We start from the raw sequence: 20,801 nt of genomic DNA, 5'->3' as shown, positions 1-20,801 counted from the left end.
TTCATTTTAAAATAATTCAGGGGGGTAATAGGACCCCCGTGAAATATGAGTGTGTAGTTGGAAATCCGGCTATAGATTAGGGGGGCTTTTGCCTATTCTCTCTATAATTGAAACATAAAAAAAAAAAAATTGAATGATAAGCATTATCCATAACACACAATAATCATTTAAATTACCGAATTGTAAATTAAAATGTTACCACAGTTAATAAGACTCTTTTCTATTCTTTTTATTTTTAGTTTAACAAAAAAAATAATTAACTCTTCTTAATTATTTTTTTTTAAAAAAAACCCGGCAAATTACGATGGTGTGAGAATTCTAATTAACCATTTAAAAAAAACATATGCATTTAAGTTTTTATTTTTTAATTAAATAGTTGCAAATATTTACATCTTAATTCAAATTAAAAATAGCTATATCAACTCTAAACTAATAAACTATACATAATTTGTTTATTTTTAAATTTATTCTCAACTTAGAATCCAACTTTTATTTTTATTTTTAAGTTTAATGGGAAAACAATTGCATTTGTTTTTTTTTTTTTAAAAAACTTTTTTTTTTTAAAATACAAATCTTTCGAAGGCGTGCCCTACAAATGTCATTTTTTTGTTGATTATTTGGTAGTAATATTTTTGGTTAGAAGTTTTCTTTATATGTAAAATTGGAAAACAATTAACAATAATTTAAAATTTAAGTAGATGTCAACAAATGAATTTTAGAAATGCGATTTTACCTCAGACATATTTTGTAGAAATATGGTTTTAAAAGTATAGGATCTCAGACATATTTTGTGGAAATAAACAACGTGGGTAAAAACTTACCCGCACCGGCACCAATCCAATACATGCATGCCATGTGTTTAAATTTATAGTTCATTTTACTTAACCTTAATTAATTAACATGTGTTTTACTTCATTAAATCACATAACGGGTAAGTTTTTTCCAACAACGTGTGTAACTTCCTTTTGAAATTGAAAAAGTTGTGTGATTTTTAATTGTGAAAGACTTTATATTTAATTATTTCTTGATTATTTAAAATTCAATTTTATTCTATAATTATTAAAATCATGCATTTACTTTTATTTTATCCTCTATTTAGGTATATGTTTCAATAAAAATTTAAATTCGTGAACATTTCTAAATTAATTTTCATTATATGTAGGAAATTTAAATTAATATCTAACAGGTCCATTATAATAAATTGTTATTTATATTTTGAATTCATGGTTGAATTTGTTTTAGGGATGTTTTTAAAGTTTTAATTTTAAATTTAACATGTTACTATTTAATTAAATTTAAAATCACTTATATATCATTTCAGAGGGATACATCATTTATTGTGAATTTCGCAAGTAAGTAATAATGACACTCTTTTACACGTTTTTTTTAAGAAATAAATAATAATTTTTATTTAGTGAAAAACTCTAACTTATCTTCTAAAATAGCAACTTCTTTTCTTTATTAAAAAAAGAAATTAATTATATTTAATTAATTGATAAGTGTACATTTTCTCCCTTGTATGAGAACTCTTTTTTCTTTCTCATTTTTTTTTTCTTAATAAGTTATGAGTTAATCAAAGTGAAGTGTAGCAAGCATGTATGTATCACTGTTACATTAACATTTTACAAATTATCAAGTTATTTACAATTATAATAAGATAGACACTTTAATATAATAATAAAAAAAATTAGTAACTCAAACTACTAATTAATTTATCTTTAATGAATTAAGTGATAATTTACGCTAAGAAGATTCTTCAATGCAATTACTTATGCAAAACTATAACTATATTTAAAGTGATTTTTTAAAACTCTAATTCTAATAGACGAAAGAGTTCTTCATTCAGGAATTGTGGCTTCAATATATGCAATGATAATACTAAATATTACATAAAAAAATTCATGTATAATATTGTCAATTCATTTAAAACGTTGATCAACATTTCCATATATTCCTAATATATACCTTCACTTCAATCTTATGTTGAATTTGGATTCTTCAAATGAAGATCCTCTTATTTATGATGAGTATTTTCTTCATTCAATTTTTATTATAGAAACAGTGCAAAGAAATAAACTCATCGAAAAAAAGAGAATAATTTAATTTGTTACCTGAAAGCCATGAAGCATAATTAAAATTTCTCACGATGATTCTCTTTCAAAAATAAAATCACATAAAAATAAAAATAAAGAACGTAACTACTGTGTTTTGTATTTTTTGAGAGAGAAAATGAAGAACAAAAAAGTTAAAACTCTTTACACTCTGTTTGGATCATCCATTGTTTCATAATATATTGGATTGTATTGTATGGTAGATACAATGCTTGGCTAGACTGAATTGTTTGTTGTTGTTTAATAATATTTTTATTGTTTGGTTTGATTGTATTGTAATTTATAAATTTACTAAAATATCCTTAATTATTTTAGGGTAGGAGGTTTGACTAGAATTAAATAATATAAGGTAAAGGGTAAAATAATATTATGAAATATTATGTAAAGATATAATTGGAAAAAGAAATTAAGTAACAATGGGAACACACCAAATTGGTTGTTCCATAAAATGGGGGTTTTCATTGTTACGTAACAACGGAATTTAATAATACAATACATTTTAAGTAACAATCAAAACAAACATTGTAGGTATAGTAACGATACAATACAATACAATGGGTAACAATGATCCACACAGAGTGTAAAACTGTAAATAAAAGTTATAATCAGTTTTGAATTCAAAAACCTCAATTATTTAAGATAAAGTCAAAATTTTAAAAATGCACCCAAAAAAAAAAATCCTATTTTTTAGAACTGATTGGTTTTAAACTCATTTAAAAAATAGTTATTTATTATTTAATACCATTATATGTAATTAATTTAGAGTCCTAAACGTCTTATTATTTATAAAAAAGAGTCCTAAACGTCTTTTTTAATTGTTTGATTTTTTTCATTTTAAAATTAATTTGTGTTCTTATATTTCAGTTTTTGGCTTTCTGTTTGTAATTATTCAGTTTTTTTAATTTTCCAATTCGGAAATTAAATTAATTTTTAATTGTAAAAACTGCTTTTAAATCTTTTTTATTAAAAAAATAAAATAGTGATTCATTATTTAAAAATATCTATTCTGTCATATTTTTTTTTTAAAAAAATAGCATTACATGGATTGTTTATTTTTATGTTTACATGATTTTCAAAATCTAAAAATCAAACAAAATACAAAAAAATAAAAGGAATCAATAAAGGAGAAAAATAAAAAGCAGATTTTTTTTAGAGAATATGTGCGTAATTAGTTTGTTATTATGGGGGCATAAACTTAACTTTTATGGTATATTATATGATAGTAAAACATATGTAGTTATCTTTTCTTAACTATATCGAAAAGACCTCCCAAATAGATGAGTAAAGCTCTAGCGACGGGCACTTCCTTGAGCCGCCAACATTTTCGCCTCTTTCTCTCTTGTCACCGAACCAAACCCAGGTAATGCTATTCTACCATTTACATTTTTCTTGTTTGTCTTTTCCCTGCCTGTAGGGTTTCATGTTAGTGATAAGAAGGTATAAAAGAGTTGAATTGGTTTATTGGGTTTCCATGGGAGTATTGATTGAGTTACTCAGAGACCTGAATTGAGCAGCATTTCACCTTTACTGATTTGGTAGCAAGCAAATGAGTTCTGTTGTGCTTCCTAAACATGTTGCCGCTGTATTAAAATGTCAAAAGAACCCATTAAGGGCACTAGAAATATTCAATTCAGTGAAAAAGGAACATGGGTTTAGCCATAATTTGTTTACCTACAAATGTATTGTTGAAAAGCTTAGTTATTATGGAGAGTTCAAGGCAATGGAAGGTGTCATTGAAGAAGCCAGGAAGAATATTGATAATAGGTTGTTAGAAGGGGTGTGCATTACTGCTATTAGAGGTTATGGAAAGAAGGGGAAAGTTCAACAGGCGGTTGATGTGTTTGAGAAGATGGATTTTTTCAATTGTGACCCGTCTGTTCATTCGTTTAACACAATCATGAATATATTGGTTCAACACGGTTATTTTAAACAAGCCCATAAAGTTTACATGAAAATGCTGGAAAATGGTATTTCTCCTGATGTATATACCTTTACTATTAGGATAAAGTCATTTTGTAGGACAAACCGGCCTCAGGTTGCTTTAAGGCTTTTGAATAACATGCTTGATCAAGGATGTGAATTATTGCAGTCGCATTCTGTACGGTAATTGCTGGATTTTATGAAGTGAATTGTCGAGTTGAGGCTTGTGAATTGTTTGATGAAATGCTTAGGCTCAGAATAACTCCTAATGTTACTACGTTTAATAAGTTTATATGTACACTTTGTAAAAAGGGGGACGTCCAAGAAAGTGAAAGGCTTCTTAACAAGATTCTGAAAAGAGGGGTGTTTCCAAATTTGTTTACATGTAATCTCTTAATACAAGGTCTTTCTCTGAATGGCCAGCTACATGAAGCTGCTAGGATGTTGGAAGCTTTGAGGAAAGAAGGTTTAAATGCTGATGTAGTCACTTATAACACTCTCATATGTGGTTTATGCAAACACTCAAAGGTTGCTGAAGCTGAGTTTTACTTGCATAAAATGGTGAACCGCGGGTTCGATCCTGATGCGTTCACCTATAACACAATCATTGGTGCATATTGCAAATCAGGTATGATACAAAAAGCGGACAGAATCCTTAATAATGCAGTTTTTAAAGGTTTTGTTCCTGATGTGTTTACTTTCTGCTCCCTTATTTACGGATTATGCCAGGATGGTGACTTCAACAGTGCCAATAGTTTATTTAATGAAGCCATAGGTAAAGGTATGGAGTCTAATGTAATCCTCTATAATACCTTAATTAAGGGAATGTGTCATCAGGGACTTATCTTAGAAGCATTGAAATTGATTACTGAAATGCATGAGAAAAGTTGCAGGCCTAATATATGGACTTATAATCTGATCATCAATGGGTTGTGCAAAATGGGCTGTGTATCTGATGCTAGTAATATCCTGAATGATGCCGTGACCAAAGGTATCCTTCCTGATATTTTTACCTTCAACACCTTGATTGATGGTTATTGCAAACAGTCAAAATTGGCTGATGCAATCGAGATTCTAAATACAATCTGGGATCATGATGTTGTTCCAGATGTGATAACCTATAACACAATGTTGAATGGACTTTGCAAGCTTAAAACTTCTGATGATGTGATGGAAACCTTCAAAGTCATGGTGCAAAAAGGGTGTGTCCCAAATATAATCACATATAATATACTCATTGAGAGCCTCTGTAAATCTAGAAAGCTTATGAAAGCTTTAGAATTACTTGAGGATATTCAAAGCAGGGGTCTTATTCCTGATACAGTGAGTTTTGGCACTCTGATAAATGGGTTTTGTGAGAATGAGGATTTGGATGGAGCTTATGAGCTATTCAAAAGAATGAAATGGCAATATAAATATTCTCATACTACTGCAACATACAATATATTAATCAGTGCATTTGCTAAAAAGCTGAAAATGGACATGACAGGGAAGCTTTTTCTTGAGATGAATGAATGTGGCTGTCCTCCTGACAACTACACATACCGTTGTATGATAGATGGTTTCTGCAAGGTTGACAACACTGAATTTGGATACAAGTTTTTGCTTGAAAACTTTTCGAAAGAATTTCTTCCATCAAAAGAAACAGTGGGACGAGTGATCAATTGCCTATGTGTGAAGAACAGGTTACTCGATGCAGTTGGTATCATTCATCTCATGGTGCAGAAGGGTGTTGTCCCTGATGTGGTCCACACAATTTTTGAAGCAGATAAAAAGGATGTGGCGGCTCCTAAGATTGTTGTGGAGGACTTGCTGAAGAAGAATCATATCACCTATTATGCCTATGAACTTTTATACGATGGGATAAGAGACAAAAAGATTTTGAAGAAATTATCAATGAAGGTATGTCCTATTTAAAGAATTACTTTTTTCTCGAATACTAGAGTACACATAAACACTGCAGACTAAAAAGACTTTTGCTTGGATACAAGAGTTTGTATTAATAATGTACAAATATGTTAGGCCATGGTGGAACAAGTAAAGTGATTCAACTAGCTATCCAATTAGTAATGAATTGGTAACAGCTAACTGGTAAATGGACCGTTTACAAGTGAAATTTCAACAGGTTAAGGTGTTTTTTGGGTAAGATTGCTAGTTGTTTGGTAAATGAATATTCTTTCGATTCTCTTACTGTTTCTTTTTTTTTCCGTTTGTGGTTAAAATGTTAGTGAAGTGTGTTTGTGATTTCTGGAAGAAAAAGGCGACATATTTGTTTTCAAAGACCTGATTAAATGGTTGATATTGTTGAAAGTTGGATATATGAAAAATTAGGGGAATAAACTAATCTCGGAGATACTCTATCAGGTGAAATGATTGTGTGTTTGACCGATTTCAGCTGAATTTTTTTTTTTTTAAATTATTTGGCTAATATCTTCTCTGAGATACTTCTCTAGATTCTTTTCCAGAATGTCACAGTATAACTTACAAAAATAGCTATCTAAACACATGTTAGTCTACTTACGTTCTTCCAGAAAACCTTGAGTTTAGTCTTACTTAAGTTCTTCCAGAAAACCTTCAGAAAATTTTCCGGAAGATTTTCGAAAACACACCTGACATATTCTGCATGCAATAATGATTGAAAGATGGAGGATTAAGTGAATGAAAATTAATTTTCCCTATTATTTTGGCTTGAGGGAGTAAAATGGAAAATTGAGTTATTACTCTGGACTGCAATGCATGAGAAAGAATGACACATGCATTTTGCAATCCGATGACCTTTTACATTGTTTTAATTTTAAATGCAAAGTAAGAATGCTCAAAGTGAAGAAGAATGGGAACACGGGTAGTGTTCAACTTTATTCCTAGAGAACCAATTGCGCTCACCAACCTTCTGATAGATCACCTGAAAGAAAAAGTGCAAGGATAAATAAAACTCTAATCTACTGGTTTAAGATTCTGTTTTATTCAGAAGATCAATGGAAGTTAATTCAACTATAAATTTGACATGTTAACGAACTTGGCGCAATGAGATACTATTTGCACTGATAAGAGGGCCTGCCCACAGCTAAGAAGTCTAGAAATAGTTGTTTTAACTTTTTTTGCTTCTTTCTTCTGTACACAGAGAAAACTTGCAACAATATCTTGTTCATGGAAACATTCTACCTCCGGTCACTTGAGCATTGATGGGAATCAAACTAAGGTAGCATTAAGCCACAATTTGTGAGAAGGGAAATAATTAGCAATACATGATTGAAACTTTGCTGTTTCAAAGTCATGTCACAAGAGCAATGTAGTTGCGACGTCATGAACAAGCCATTGGTGCAAAAACAGTGGCATAAATCAGTGACAGTAGCTGAAAGCATTGGACTCTGAAGAGAGGGTGGGTTTAGTTGCAATGTTTCATGGCTAATTCAATTAAGTTGATTTAATGCCCAATCGTCCAATAATGTTTCCCAAGTCTCTCCAAGGGACGTCTCCTGGATGCAGCTCTCAGCACTCTTAGGATCAGGTAATTTAACAACATGATTCTTTCTTCTACAGCATCCAAAAATGTAAAACTCAGCTATAAAGAACCTTCTGTTCGCAATGTAAGCTGATAAAAGAGGGAAATTCAAGCCTGCTTCTTATATAGGTTTGTTGGAAATTTTACCAAAATTTCATAAAAATATTAATTTCTTTTTATCTATAATCAGATGCTGTAAAGAAGAATGAATATTTTAGAACAATATCAAAGTCATTTCTATAATTAGATATTGTAGATAATCTCATGATGCATGCTCTATATCACTTCCAGAGGTTTCTTCCTGAAATGTTATGCATGTCCCTCCCCCCACCCCGGGGGTTGTAATGAATATATCATACATACTGAGGAAGTGATGAGAGTGAAAGGCATTTTCTGGTCTGTCTAACTAAAAAATTATAACAGGTTTTGTGTTTTTCTGGGTGTGGCTCATGATTTTCCCTTGTTGATGACTTTTACAGAGGTCTTAGCAGGATGCTTCTATAGAGATTATACAGCTAACAACCTAAGCGCAGATGTGCATCAGAAAGGTGGGAAAGGCCACCTGATCCCTATACTGATTACCATTTCTCACTTTACGATAGATAATTTTCTTGGCCATCCCATGGGCTGTGCTGTTGGTACGTGTTTCCCCAGATATAGTTTTTTTTTTACTTCTCAGGTATCTAGTTATGTAAGCAACAAATGTCTCGTTTTCATCGTCCTCTATTACTGGTTTCCTAGGATGCCTGTTTGATCATTGTACAAGTTTGAGAAACAAGTCTTTCAGTGCTTCAAAAAATACCAAGTGTTTGCATAGATGAATTTTCATGCTTGTGCTAGAAAATACCCGTGCAAACTAAATATAGGTTGCACGCTTAAATGCTAGGGTGGGGATGAGATCGGCCTGGCCGATGTAAACATGAGTGTGTTGGGCAAGTGAGTTCTTAGGCGGTGCAGGGTGGGGCTGGTGACTTTCATTTTTTTGAATTAAAAAATGTGGTAAAAATTTAACAGGCTTTAGGTATTTTACTCATTTAGTTCTCTTGGTCTCTGAAACCCAATGAAAAGCTCGGTTTTTGGAAACCCCCCGGACCTTTGGTCCAATGATGAGAGTGCAACCCGTGATGTATGAGATAACCATGCACCACGAGTTTGAACCTTGCTGCGGATAAAAGTTGGTATTTAAATGGAGAAGGGTAGAGGGATTGGTCCATTATCCACTGAGTTTTGAATCGTCTGGCAACTGGCCCTGGGGGATTTTGTTTTTATTTTTAAAAAAAGCGTCAGTTCTGGAATGCCAATAATTGAAGCCATGCTGCTGCCAAGTAGTATCATTCTCTACTTTCCAAGTAGTATCATGATAGAAATTGCAGTCGGGGCACATGTTGATGTAACTTTAATATCTCTTTTATTTGACATTCTTCAATGCGACTTTAATTTTTCCCTCTCTCTTGCATCTTCCATGGCATCTTCTGGTCTTTTCTACTGCAAATTCCATGGTTTTCCCTTCATCTTTTATCCCCTTCCTTGGTTCGAGTGAGTTTTTATTTGGGCATCTAATGTATTTAGTTATGTGGCTTGATAAAATTTTGGTAGAAGATATATGTCAAAAAGATAGGAGAGTATTTCTGGTTCTTCTCTCATTGATGATTTTCTCGCCTGTTTTGGATATTCATCTTGATTTGATTAGCCATTCTTTGAAATATTCCTCAAATTAACCATTCATTCAAGTTTATTTCATTTTTTGGATTCTTTTTGAGTTGCTTGGTGATATATATGTCTTTGGTTGAAAAATTAAATTCAGCCTTTTTGAAATTTAGTTGGCCCATGGATTTTGATTATTTTTTTAAAAACAATTTGGACTCGTGGTCCATTTATTGAATGCTCAAACATAAATTGTTCAAAAGCAGCCCTTGAAACCTAACAATAAGAGTCCAAATCCAGCCCAAAAGTGACTGGATTCAGTGTAATAATCACAATAACAAAAACAAAGTCCTACATTCACATTGTAGGGTTTCCAAATTTGATCTTCTGCCATCTCCATCATTTTTCCTCTATTTCAGATGTTCCTTAAGTTCACCCCGAAATTGAGCTTCTTTCTCCTTTTGCTTTTGGTAATCAATTGTCTGCTTCCTCTTTGTCGAGGATTAGAGTCGTGTGTTCTAGCTCTGAGGCTCTTTGTAAGTATTCTTTCACTCCCTTTCTTCTTGTGGTTGATTCATGTTATTTTTCAAATGTAAAGGCGGTTGGACATACCCAAGATACTCTTAGAGCCCTCAGGGGTTGGCCTGCTGGCAATTGACTTGAGCCTTGGGGTTTGCTCCCTTTCAAGGTCTCAAGTTCGAAACCCACTGGGTGCAAACAATTTCTGAGGGCCATCGGACTGGGTAAAACCTGAATTAACCGTGGTGCACTTGCGGGAAACTCCTTGCCGAGGGCCTGTGGCACCCCCGGGGATTAGTCGGGGGCTCAAAGAGACTCGGACACCCGGTGCAAATCAAAAAAAAAAAAGATACTCTTAGGATTTTTCAAATGTAAAGAAGATTGAGGATTTTAGAATAATATCAAAGTCATTTCTATAATTAGATATTGTAGAGAATCTCATGATGAGTGTTCTATATCACTTTCAGAGGTTTCTTCCTGAAATGTTATGCATGTCCCTCCCCCCACCCCGGGGGTTGTAATGAATATATCATACATACTGAGGAAATGATGAGAGTGAAAGGCATTTTCTGGTCTGTCTACCAAAAAATTAATAACAGTTTGTGTTTTCTGGTGTGGCTCATGATTTTCCCTTGTTGATGACTTTTACAGAGGTCTTAGCAGGATGCTTCTATAGAGATTATACAGCTAACAACCTAAGCGCAGATGTGCATCAGAAAGGTGGGAAAGGCCACCTGATCCCTATACTGATTACCATTTCTCACTTTACGATAGATAATTTTCTTGGCCATCCTATGGGCTGTGCTGTTGGTACGTGTTTCCCCAGATATAGTTTTTTATAACTTCTCAGGTATCTAGTTATGTAAGCAACAAATGTCTAGTTTTAATCGTTCTCTAATTCTGGTTTCCTAGGATGCCTGTTTGATCATTGTACAAGTTTGAGAAACAAGTCTTTCAGTGCTTCAAAAAATACCAAGTGTTTGCATAGATGAATTTTCATGCTTGTGCTAGAAAATACCCGTGCAAACTAAATATAGGTTGCACACTTAAATGCTAGGGGTGGGGATGAGATTGGCCTGGCCGATGTAAACATGAGTGTGTTGGGTAAGTGAGTTCTTAGGCGGTGCAGGGTGGGGCTGGTGACTTTCATTTTTTTGAATTAAAAAATGTGGTAAAAATTTAACAGGCTTTAGGTAGTTTACTCATTTAGCTCTCTTGGTCTCTGAAACCCAATGAAAAGCTCGGTTTTTGGAAACCCCCCCGGGCTTTATGTCGTTCCCCCTCATGCTTGACTCTGATTGACTGTAATCTTTCTTGTTTTAATTCTAATGGTAGGAATGCCTCTTTTATCCATGCTTATAATTCTCCATCCCTTGCTAGATAATTGATTGAAGCTGTGAAATTGTTGTAATTCTGCTTGATTGATAGTTGTATTTGAAATGTGATCTGCTAGTTGATTTGCCTCTCTAAAAGTATGCTCAATTTGTACATTTAGCCGATTCATCATCTCTTTGATCTCCTCTATCTTCTCTGCTATCTCCCATGACACTTCTCATGTAACTCTAATTATTAGCTTTAAACTTAATGAGTCAGTTTCCAGCTGAATATTAGAAAATCCATGATTTATGCAATATTGTAAGGCTTTCCATATAGCCATAGTTTCAGCCTCCATGTTTGTTGCAACTCCAATACTTTTAGCTTCAGCATATAGTAAATTTCCACTACTATCTCTTATACAAAAACCATATGAACTTTCCTCTGGATTACCCTTACTAGCACCATCTGTATTACACTTAACCCATCCTTCCTGCGGGCGAGTCCACTTCACAGCCAAATAGTGAAGAATAGGCCTATATTCCTTAAGTTGATCGAACATATCCTGCCAGATATGTGTTATATTCCTCAACCGTGGGAACTTTACTTTAATAAGGTAATGTACATTCAATTGACATTGATAGTACATCTTCTTAAAGGAAGTTCCCTTTCCATGCCTTCTTGCATTTCTTCTCTTCCATAATTCCCACATAATAATAGCTGGGACAACTATTAGTACTGAGTGTAGTTTTGGATTAGTCTTTAGCTCCCACCATTTCATAATGAGTTGCTGTCAATGTTGATACCTGCACATGAAGCAAACTGCCTCCATAGCTTTTGGGCTATGGGGGCTGTTAGAAATAAGTGTGTCATTGTCTCCATCTCTCCATTTTCACAGCAGTAGCCTTTAGAAGCTATTTGTATCCTCATCCTTTTAAGATCGTTGTCTGTGGAAATTCTTTTCTTCCGAGCTTTCCATAGAAAAAACACAACCTTAAAGGGGAGCCCCTTTAACCACAATTGGTCCATCCACTCTAATTCATTCCTGCTACGTCTCATGCTATGTATGCTGATTTCGCTGTGAATACTCCCTTTGAATTTCCCATCCACCACGCCTTGTCAATCATATCCGATTCCTTTCCAGGATTGATATTTTCTACAATGTGAGCAGTCATTTTAGGTGATACGCATTCAAGAAGCTTATTGACATTCCATTCCCCTCCACTTTGAAATTCTTTCACCTCAATTCTTTCCCCTTATGTGAAATAAAGAGCACCTTGCTTGGTCCAATTATCAAACCAAAAACTTGAATTTCCTGATTTTACTTGCCACCATATATCATGCTCAATTTCTTCTCTTACCTCCACCATTTTCCTCCATACATGAGAAACACCAGTGTTTCTAGTGATTGCAGGATGATACTTTTTACAATATTTATTCCACATATATCTACTCCAAAGTGATGAAGTAGTTCTGAAATTCCACCACAATTTAGCAAAGAAAGCCCTGGAAACATCAAATAAAGATCTAAATCCTAGCCCTCCTTCCCTTTTTGGATAACACATCTCCTCCCAAGCTACCCAATGCTTACCTTTAAGACCACTGCCCCAGAAAATTTTTGCAAAAATCTGATGAATTCGCTCAATAATCTTCTTAGGGAGATTCATTGTCGATAAAAGGTATATAGGTATTGATTGCAGAACATAGTTTATGAGAGTGTACTTTCCTCCAAAGGATAAAAATCTATTTTGCCACGAGAGGACCCTTTTGGCTATCTTCCTTACCAGGTCTTCAAAGTGAAATTTGTTCTTTCTCCCATAAAAAACTGGACATCCCAAATATATGAATGGGAAATTTCCTTGCTTGATACCTGTTAACCTTCGCTATCTGATTGCTACAATTAAAAGGGTTCGATCATGCAGAAAGAAGGAACTTTTTGTTTTGTTTATCAGGTTCATACTCCTTCAATACTTTCATCATTTTGATCATAGAATTTCTATCACCTGAACAAAATAAAATTGTGTCATCAGCATAAGCATAAGATAGGTGATTGATTTCTGGACTCCATTTAGGCATTTCATAACCCAAAAATCTATCATCTCCATGAAGGTTGTTAAGTCCCTAAACAAAACTTCAGCAGCAATGATGAATAATGTTGGTGAAAGAGGATCACCCTGCTTGACTCCTCTCGAGGACTGGAAGAAACCATGCGATTGTCTGTTAATTAGTACGGAGTGCCAATTGTTTGAGACCAGCCTCCAAACCATATCAATAATTACTTTTGAAAATCCAAACCTTCTTAATACCTTGGTCAGAAAAATCCATGATACTCTATCATATGCTTTGGCCATGTCTAATTTAACCACTACATTAACATTCTTGTTCCTCAGATTGATGTCTCTTATAATCTCTTGTGCTAGTAGAATATTCTCAGTAATACTTCTTCCCTTCACAAAACCTGCCTGATTCTCTGAGATAATGTTTGGTAGTACAACAGTTATTCTCTCATGCAACACTCTAGAGATCACCTTGTTAATGAAAGTACTTAGACTTATTGGTCTCCAGTCAGTGAAAGTTTTCACCATTTCCTTCTTAGGCAGCAGGACAGGATTGGTATGTGATACAAATTTTGGTAGCTCCTGACCACAAAAAAAATGCCCTTACCAATTTGGTGATGTCCTCTCCTATTATTTCCCAGCAGCTTTGAAAGAATAAACCGGAAAATCCATCAGATCCACAAGTACTATCCCCATTTAGTATGAAAACCACCTTCTTAACTTCATCATGACTAGGTAATTTAGTCATTTCTTTATTCTGATAATCTGATATCATTTTGGGGGATAAGGTTTAGTATAGCCAGATCATGCTCCTGATCCAGTTGCCTAAACTGTTCTGCAAAAAATTCAACTGCCTCCTTTCCAATTTGCCGATTTGATTCAAGTATCACCCCTTGCTCTGTAGTGATTTTTTCTATATGCGGCTTCATTCTTCTTCCTTTTACATAGGAGTGAAAGAATCTAGTGTTTCTGTCCCCATCAGTAAACCACCGCATTCCTGCCTTCTGTTTCCAGTATTCTTCCTCAATTTTAAATAATTTCTTTAATTCCGCTTCTGTCCTATTTAATTCTGCTCTGTTTGAACATGTGGGCTGAATCTCCATCTCTATGTTCCCAAACACTTCTTTGCTCCATGTTACCAGTGTCTTCTTGATCTTTTTTAATTTTGCCTGGAATTTAACAAAGGACTTCCCACAAAGTCTATGTTCCAGTTTTGTCTTATAAGCTCCTTGAATTGAGGATGTTTACCCCAAAAATTACGAAACCTGAAAGGCTTTATGATAGGTTCCTCCTCAGATTCACAATTCATATGAAGTGGCGCATGATCAGATCCCTATCTGATGAGATGTTGTACTTCTGATGAAGGAAAATTATTGATGAATTCCTGATTGACTAACACCCTGTCCAATCTTTTGAAAATACACGCTTCTTCTATTCTACCATTCCACCGGGTAAACTTGTTTCCTGTAGTTTTTAATTCTAAAAGAGCACAATTACTGATGCAACTAGCAAAATCTATTGCCCGTGTTGAGTGAAATCCAAACCACCTAGCTTCTCTTCTTCATTGAGGATTACATTAAATTCCCTTTCTATTACCCAAGGTAAAAGATTTCCTTGAGTTAATTCTTCCAGTTGTTCCCATAGTTCCAACCTCTCCAATGCATTGCACCTTGCATACACTACTGTAATGAGTAACAATTTATTGTCATTGCTGAATTTCATTGTGATTAGTTGATACGAATCAATAATCATCTGTCCTTCCCATATATCCGTCCAAAAAAATCATATTTTGTTCGAACAGTTTGTCAAAGCATTGCTCATTCCTAACCTGCCTTTGTATTGATCTAACTGACTAACTCTACTGGATCCATAAAAGCTATTCATGAATAACAATGTCTTCTATTAAGTTCCATTAACCGCTCAAATGAATTTTGAGAATTAACGGATCTAATATTCCAAAACAACATTTTTGTATTCATTGATCACAACTTGTAGATTTATCTTTACTTCTCCTTGTTTGAACTTGTAGAGGAAGTATAGATCTTTTTTTCATGGCCCTGCTCTTCAAGCTACTGGTGTGTCTGGGAGATTCTCCAGCTATACTTATTTGTTGTATGTATTCCTCCAAATCCTCATCCTCCTCTGCATTTCTTCTATTTTGAATTTGTTCCTCTGACTCCTCTATCAGATTTGGCGCTCGTCTCATTACTCTCTTTTGGAGTTGTAATAAACTCTTGATCTCCATCAACTCTTGTCGAGATACTGTGATAAACCCTCTGAGCTGATTCCACACTATTCACCTCAATGGGAGTATTTTCTAATTCTCTTCTCTTTTCATCGCTCTACAATCTGTGTATTCTCTTTTCCACGCGATTGGTCTGGCGTTTTCGTGTTACTACCTTTCTCTTTACTTGCTTCTGCCCCTTTCACGTTGCTGGACTCCAGTTGACTCATCTCCCCTTTGTTCTCTTTTGGCGTGTTTTTACCAAAAATTTCCTCTACCTATGCTTTGGATGACTGGTGGTGGCTGTTTGCTAGTTGATTCGTCTCGTGTTGCTTCTCCTCCAGTTTCTTTGTCACCAAGGGCTTCAAATTGATTGGAAGAGATTACCCCCACCTTATTCCACTTCATTAACTGATTCTTTCCTGCATTGCCTCTCCATCCTCCTTTCCTATCCCTCTGCTCTTGAAACTCTTCATTATACTATGATTATGGGTAGTAATACCTACTGTTGAGTGTATACTTGTGATGGTCATGGTTAAAGATTTTAGTTTCCATTAGATAAATTATGAGACCATCTGTGTACTCTATTGGTGTATAACTGATTTTAATTCTTAAATTCTCCTCTTCTATGCCTAGATTAGTCTTAAGATGCTTGTCGCTTCGGCTCCATGTTTAGATTAACTAAAATGATGTTCTCTGCTCAGATCTTCTTTGTGGTGAGCCGCTCGAATTCAGTCTTAAGATTTGCTTAGTATTATGTTAAAAAAAAGTTATGTTGTTCTCTAAGACGCTGGTGTTTCCTGTAAATAGATTGGTGAGACAACTACAACTTAATTGCGTTTTAGATATAAATAAGTCAATCAACTCTGGGTTTTATCTGTACTCTTTGAAATTTACTCCAAGAACATAGCTTTATCATTGATGCTTGTACCAAGAATTGGCAGAACCAAGTTGTTTGGCTGCATTATTTGTACTATTCCTCGTAAATCCCCGTTTGATTCAGCTTTCTGTATGACTATTTGACCAACCAAGATGGGCTCCTTCATGTAAATACAATTCTGCAGGCTATTCAGTTCTTCATTTAAAATATAAATATGCAACCTTATAAGATTTGTTTTAACAAGTGAAACACAAAGGGTAAGGGGTTACATAAATAGGTTTCCATTGTAAATAGATGAAGTTATGAAAGTTTACCTTATTATTTATGAAAGGAAAGAGGTTTTATTAGGATATTGTACTTTTTTCCTGGTTAGGTCATATTTTTGTTTGATGATGGAAGTTTTAATTATTTTTGAGTTGAGTAAGGTCTTTTCTCTGTGTTGAAAGACATGTATGGGACTGGTTGAAGTACTAATGAATGTTGTGCTTCTTTCAATTCTTTCAAGAGCTAGGATTTTACTTGAATCATCACCCAACAATCCTGATTCCTCATTTTCATTTTTGTTTCTTCTTAAGAGAACTGTAGCTTTAAGTCTTTAACACTAGTTGCAATATATACCAATCTAGAGGGGGAAAGGGTAGCAATAAATTATAGTCCTCTATGGATCTTACCTGTAACTAATTTCTTTTCTGATGAATTGCTATTATGAAACCTATGATGGTGAAATTGCATGTCTTTTGTGCTTTAAGTTTCACAACTTATAGTTTTAACTTTGCATGATTAACTTCACCTTTCAGTTACAATTGTCTGGGGAAGGATGCCGTTGAAACTGATGCAGAGGAGATCATTGACATGGCTGGCAAAGCCTCCCTAGCTGATCAACAGAAGCAGGTCCAAGAAAATGTGCATTCCCAGATTACAAGCTTTTGCAAGTATATGGATCACATATTACAACCTGATCTTACGGTCAAGGACAAGCAGGGAACACCATCTTCTGAAAATAATTCTTCTCCTCGTCACAGTGGGCTCAGTTTTGCTATTGGTAGGACTGCTCCATTAAAGGACCACAGCGGTAAGATCTTAAGCTGAATTTCCAAAGTTCGTTGCTTATAAATTTGTACTACTTATAAATTTGTACTACTATACATATATAGATAGTAATGGCCATAAAACGTCGTGGAGAGGAAGTACTAGGTGGTCTCTATACCGGGATTAATACAAAACATATATTCACCACAAGGAACATGGTATGTATATACACTTTACTTGTTAAATTTAATTATGAATATAATAATATTGTTATATATATACATACATTTATGTTTTATGCAGGTAGAGGAGTATAGTGGGCTTAAGCTGCAGCCACATAAGGCCATTGTTGGACTCATGGTTCTCAACCCATTTCATTGACCACTAGGTCACACTTTTGAATGCCTTTTTGATCCACTTTTGTCAAACATAAATATTGTAATAAATCTCACTTGATCAGTAAACAATAGTACACGTAAATTCCATGGTCGGACGCATATGCTTCAAGTTAGGAAAATGGCTGAGGGTCACATGATTCGGCAAATCAACTCAGGTACTTACAAATTGTGCTAATTAAGAGTGCTCTTCAATCTCTTTCCATATATACTCTCTCTGCTTCAACTCAGGTACTTACAGAGCATGTGCTATCAGGTTTATTAATTTTGAGTTGACTTCCTTTTGGATATATATGATACATATAAGTGATCTGATAGTGTAGTTTTTTTCACTTTAGTTATTGTAGTATTTCAATCGTTACTAGTTTAGGAGACTTACGGGTTTCTCCATAGCGGAAATGGATGACTTTCCTTTGTCCACAACCTTAATATCCTCGGAAGATGCAGAGCGTTTTTTATCTCTTTTGGATAGCTAAATGAATTAATTTCTCATTTATGTGCTCTCTTTTGGAGTTTGGTTCAAATTTGATTTTCGATGTGCAGCATTGGATGTGTCATATTGTACAAAGGTCAAGAGAAGTTCCACAGCAGTACATTAAACACTTTGGATTATGTGGTGCATTAGGTAAATGTCACATCTGATACTCTCATGTATGTGTCTGTTTATCTAGCAGTTGCCAAACAGCTCGTGGTGGATCGAATTTTGATCCCTGCTAATGTCTCTTGTCTTTCCATTAACTCATTTCCCACGTACTTCATTCTGTAAGAACGTTTCCATTGCTATTTCACTAATCTATTGAGAGTTCATGACATCACTTCTCAAATTAGGCAAATCTTTGTCTTATGCATTCAGCTTCTCCTGGAAACAGGATAAAACAGAGTTAACTGGTGCTTCCTCATGCCTTCTTTTGGTATCAGTATTGCTAAAATGCTGCGTAAGAGCCTTTCAAATTGTGCTGATTTCTGATCAACGTAAAAACCTAAACTAACAGCCTCATCCTAGAAGTGATTAACATACACGAAGATTCGAATATTGTCCTCTATACAGAATTTGTGTGTTTATTATTGTTCAACAGTCTCAGGGGCGTGTTGTAACTACTTATATTGTCTCCTGAGATACTGTCGTGTTGAACCTTGTAGAAAAACTAATAGGGAGGACAACATGATGTAAAATAGTGATGGTTTAATAGGATCTTTGTTATAGAAGATTAAGAACAATCAAGTAGTTGATTAATGAGTCATTTTGATATCATGCATTTGGACATCCCTAATCGTTCTTTGTTTAACGTTTCAGTGTGACTGCAGACACTTGTGTAGCAATGGATGAGTGGATCCAAAACCCCACTTGTGTCAACATAGACTTGTTTAAACAGAAGTGATGCAACTGAAGATGCAAAATGAAGTTGACTTTTATGTTGTTGTATGTTTTAGAGACGGAAGTTGTTCTGGAATTACTAAATAGAACCTTGAATTTTGAACATACAATGTTGACATTTGCTTATCAAAGTTTGGGGGTCGTTTAGGGGGATTTGAGTACATCACCACTGTATGTATGTCTGGTGAAGACATTGAACATTCAGAGACCAATGAAGAAGTATATGGGGTTCTATCATTTATCTTTTGGATATTGACTTTTGATTTCTCTCTTAAAATATGTGTTCATTGTGCTTAAAGTTGATAATAATTTGCTCTTTATTCACTCCTATTTAGACATGCTAAAGTATTGAATATTAAAAGTTCATCAAAAGTATTGCGGAGGTTATAGTCCCAAAAAAATGAAGTACTAAAATTTATTTGTGAAGGTTATAAACCCCAGCAAATGAAATAAAATTATTTGATGAAAAAAAGATACGAAGGTTAAAACCCCCGTCTGTCGCAAATGATTCCTGGGGTTGCTTAAAAACTTCCACAACTTAATAGCCACAGACCTAACAGTGGGAGTTTTTGAAACCCCTGTAACAACAAATTTTGGGGGTTCTAAACCCCCACTATTTGTAATTTTAATTCCCGCAAATCGACCCTTTTTTTGTAGTGATATGTGATCACCTTACCATGTTGCATCAAAACACATCCTAACCCAACACCCAAAGCGTCGTAGTACACTCCATAGCCCTCTGAACCCTCTGGCAAGGCTAGGACTGGTGCTGATGTCAACTTGTCCTTTAGCTCCTGGAAACTATGCTCGCAAGCCTCAATCCACCAAAACTTAACTATTTTCTGAGTCAACTTTGTCAGTGGTGCTGAAAGTGAAGAAAAACCCTCTACAAGCCTTCTGTAGTACCCATCTAACCCTAGGAAACTATGAACCTCTGTTAGAATTGTGGGTCTAGGCTCAGTCTTCACGACCTCAATCTTTTGTGTATTATCCATAATACCCGCATTTGATACAATATGACCTAAGAAAGCCACAAAGCTCAATCAGAACTCACACTTAGAGAACTTTGCGTAAAGTTCCTGATATCGAAGAACCTGAAGGACTGCTCACAAATAATCTGCATGCTCAACTTTTGAACGTGAATACAACAAAAATATCATCAATAAATACAATCACAAACAGGTCTAGATACAACCTGAATATGCTATTCATCAGGACTATAAACATTGCAGGGGCATTGGTCAATCCAAAAGACATGTACCAAAAAACTTAAAATGTCCATATCTAGTTCTATAAGCTTATTTTTGAAACTATTTTTCTCCCAAACTCTTACCTAATGATACCCTGATCTCAAATCAATCTTTGAGAAGTACTTAGCTACCTTGTAGCTAATCAAACAAGTCATTGATCCTTGGATGAGGATACTTATTATTTATAGTCGCCTTGTTGAGCTGTCGATAATCGATACACTTCCTAAGAGAGTCATCTTTCTTTCTCACAAATAATACTGGTGCACCCCATGGTGAAGCACTAGGCCTGATAAATCCTTTATCCAACAAATCTTTCAGATAATCCTTCAACTCCCTTAGCTCAGCAAGAGCCATTCTATAAGGAGGGACAAATATGGGTTGTGTACCTGGTATCATATCGATAGCAAAATCAATTTCCCATTCTGGTGGAATACCAGGAAGCTCATTTGGAAATACATACGGAAACTCATTAACCATTGGAATATATTGGAGAATTGGTGGTTTTGCATCCATACCTTGAACTCGGATAAGATGATAAATACAACCCTTACTAACCATCCTCCCTGCCTTAAGATAGGAAA

At 34.6% G+C, this 20,801-nt stretch overlaps 1 pseudogene; it reads left to right on the top strand.

Annotated features, from left to right (window-relative positions):
* Positions 1–3,376: 3,376 nt before the first annotated feature.
* On the top strand, positions 3,377–19,226 carry LOC102584152 (putative pentatricopeptide repeat-containing protein At1g74580; annotated as a pseudogene).
* Positions 19,227–20,801: the final 1,575 nt, after the last annotated feature.

This window comes from Solanum tuberosum, unplaced genomic scaffold, assembly GCF_000226075.1.
Source record: "Solanum tuberosum cultivar DM 1-3 516 R44 unplaced genomic scaffold, SolTub_3.0 scf00495, whole genome shotgun sequence".
Lineage (NCBI taxonomy): Eukaryota > Viridiplantae > Streptophyta > Magnoliopsida > Solanales > Solanaceae > Solanum > Solanum tuberosum.
The sequence above is the reverse complement of the archived record's forward strand: the minus strand, read 5'-3'. Positions and strand labels throughout refer to the sequence as shown.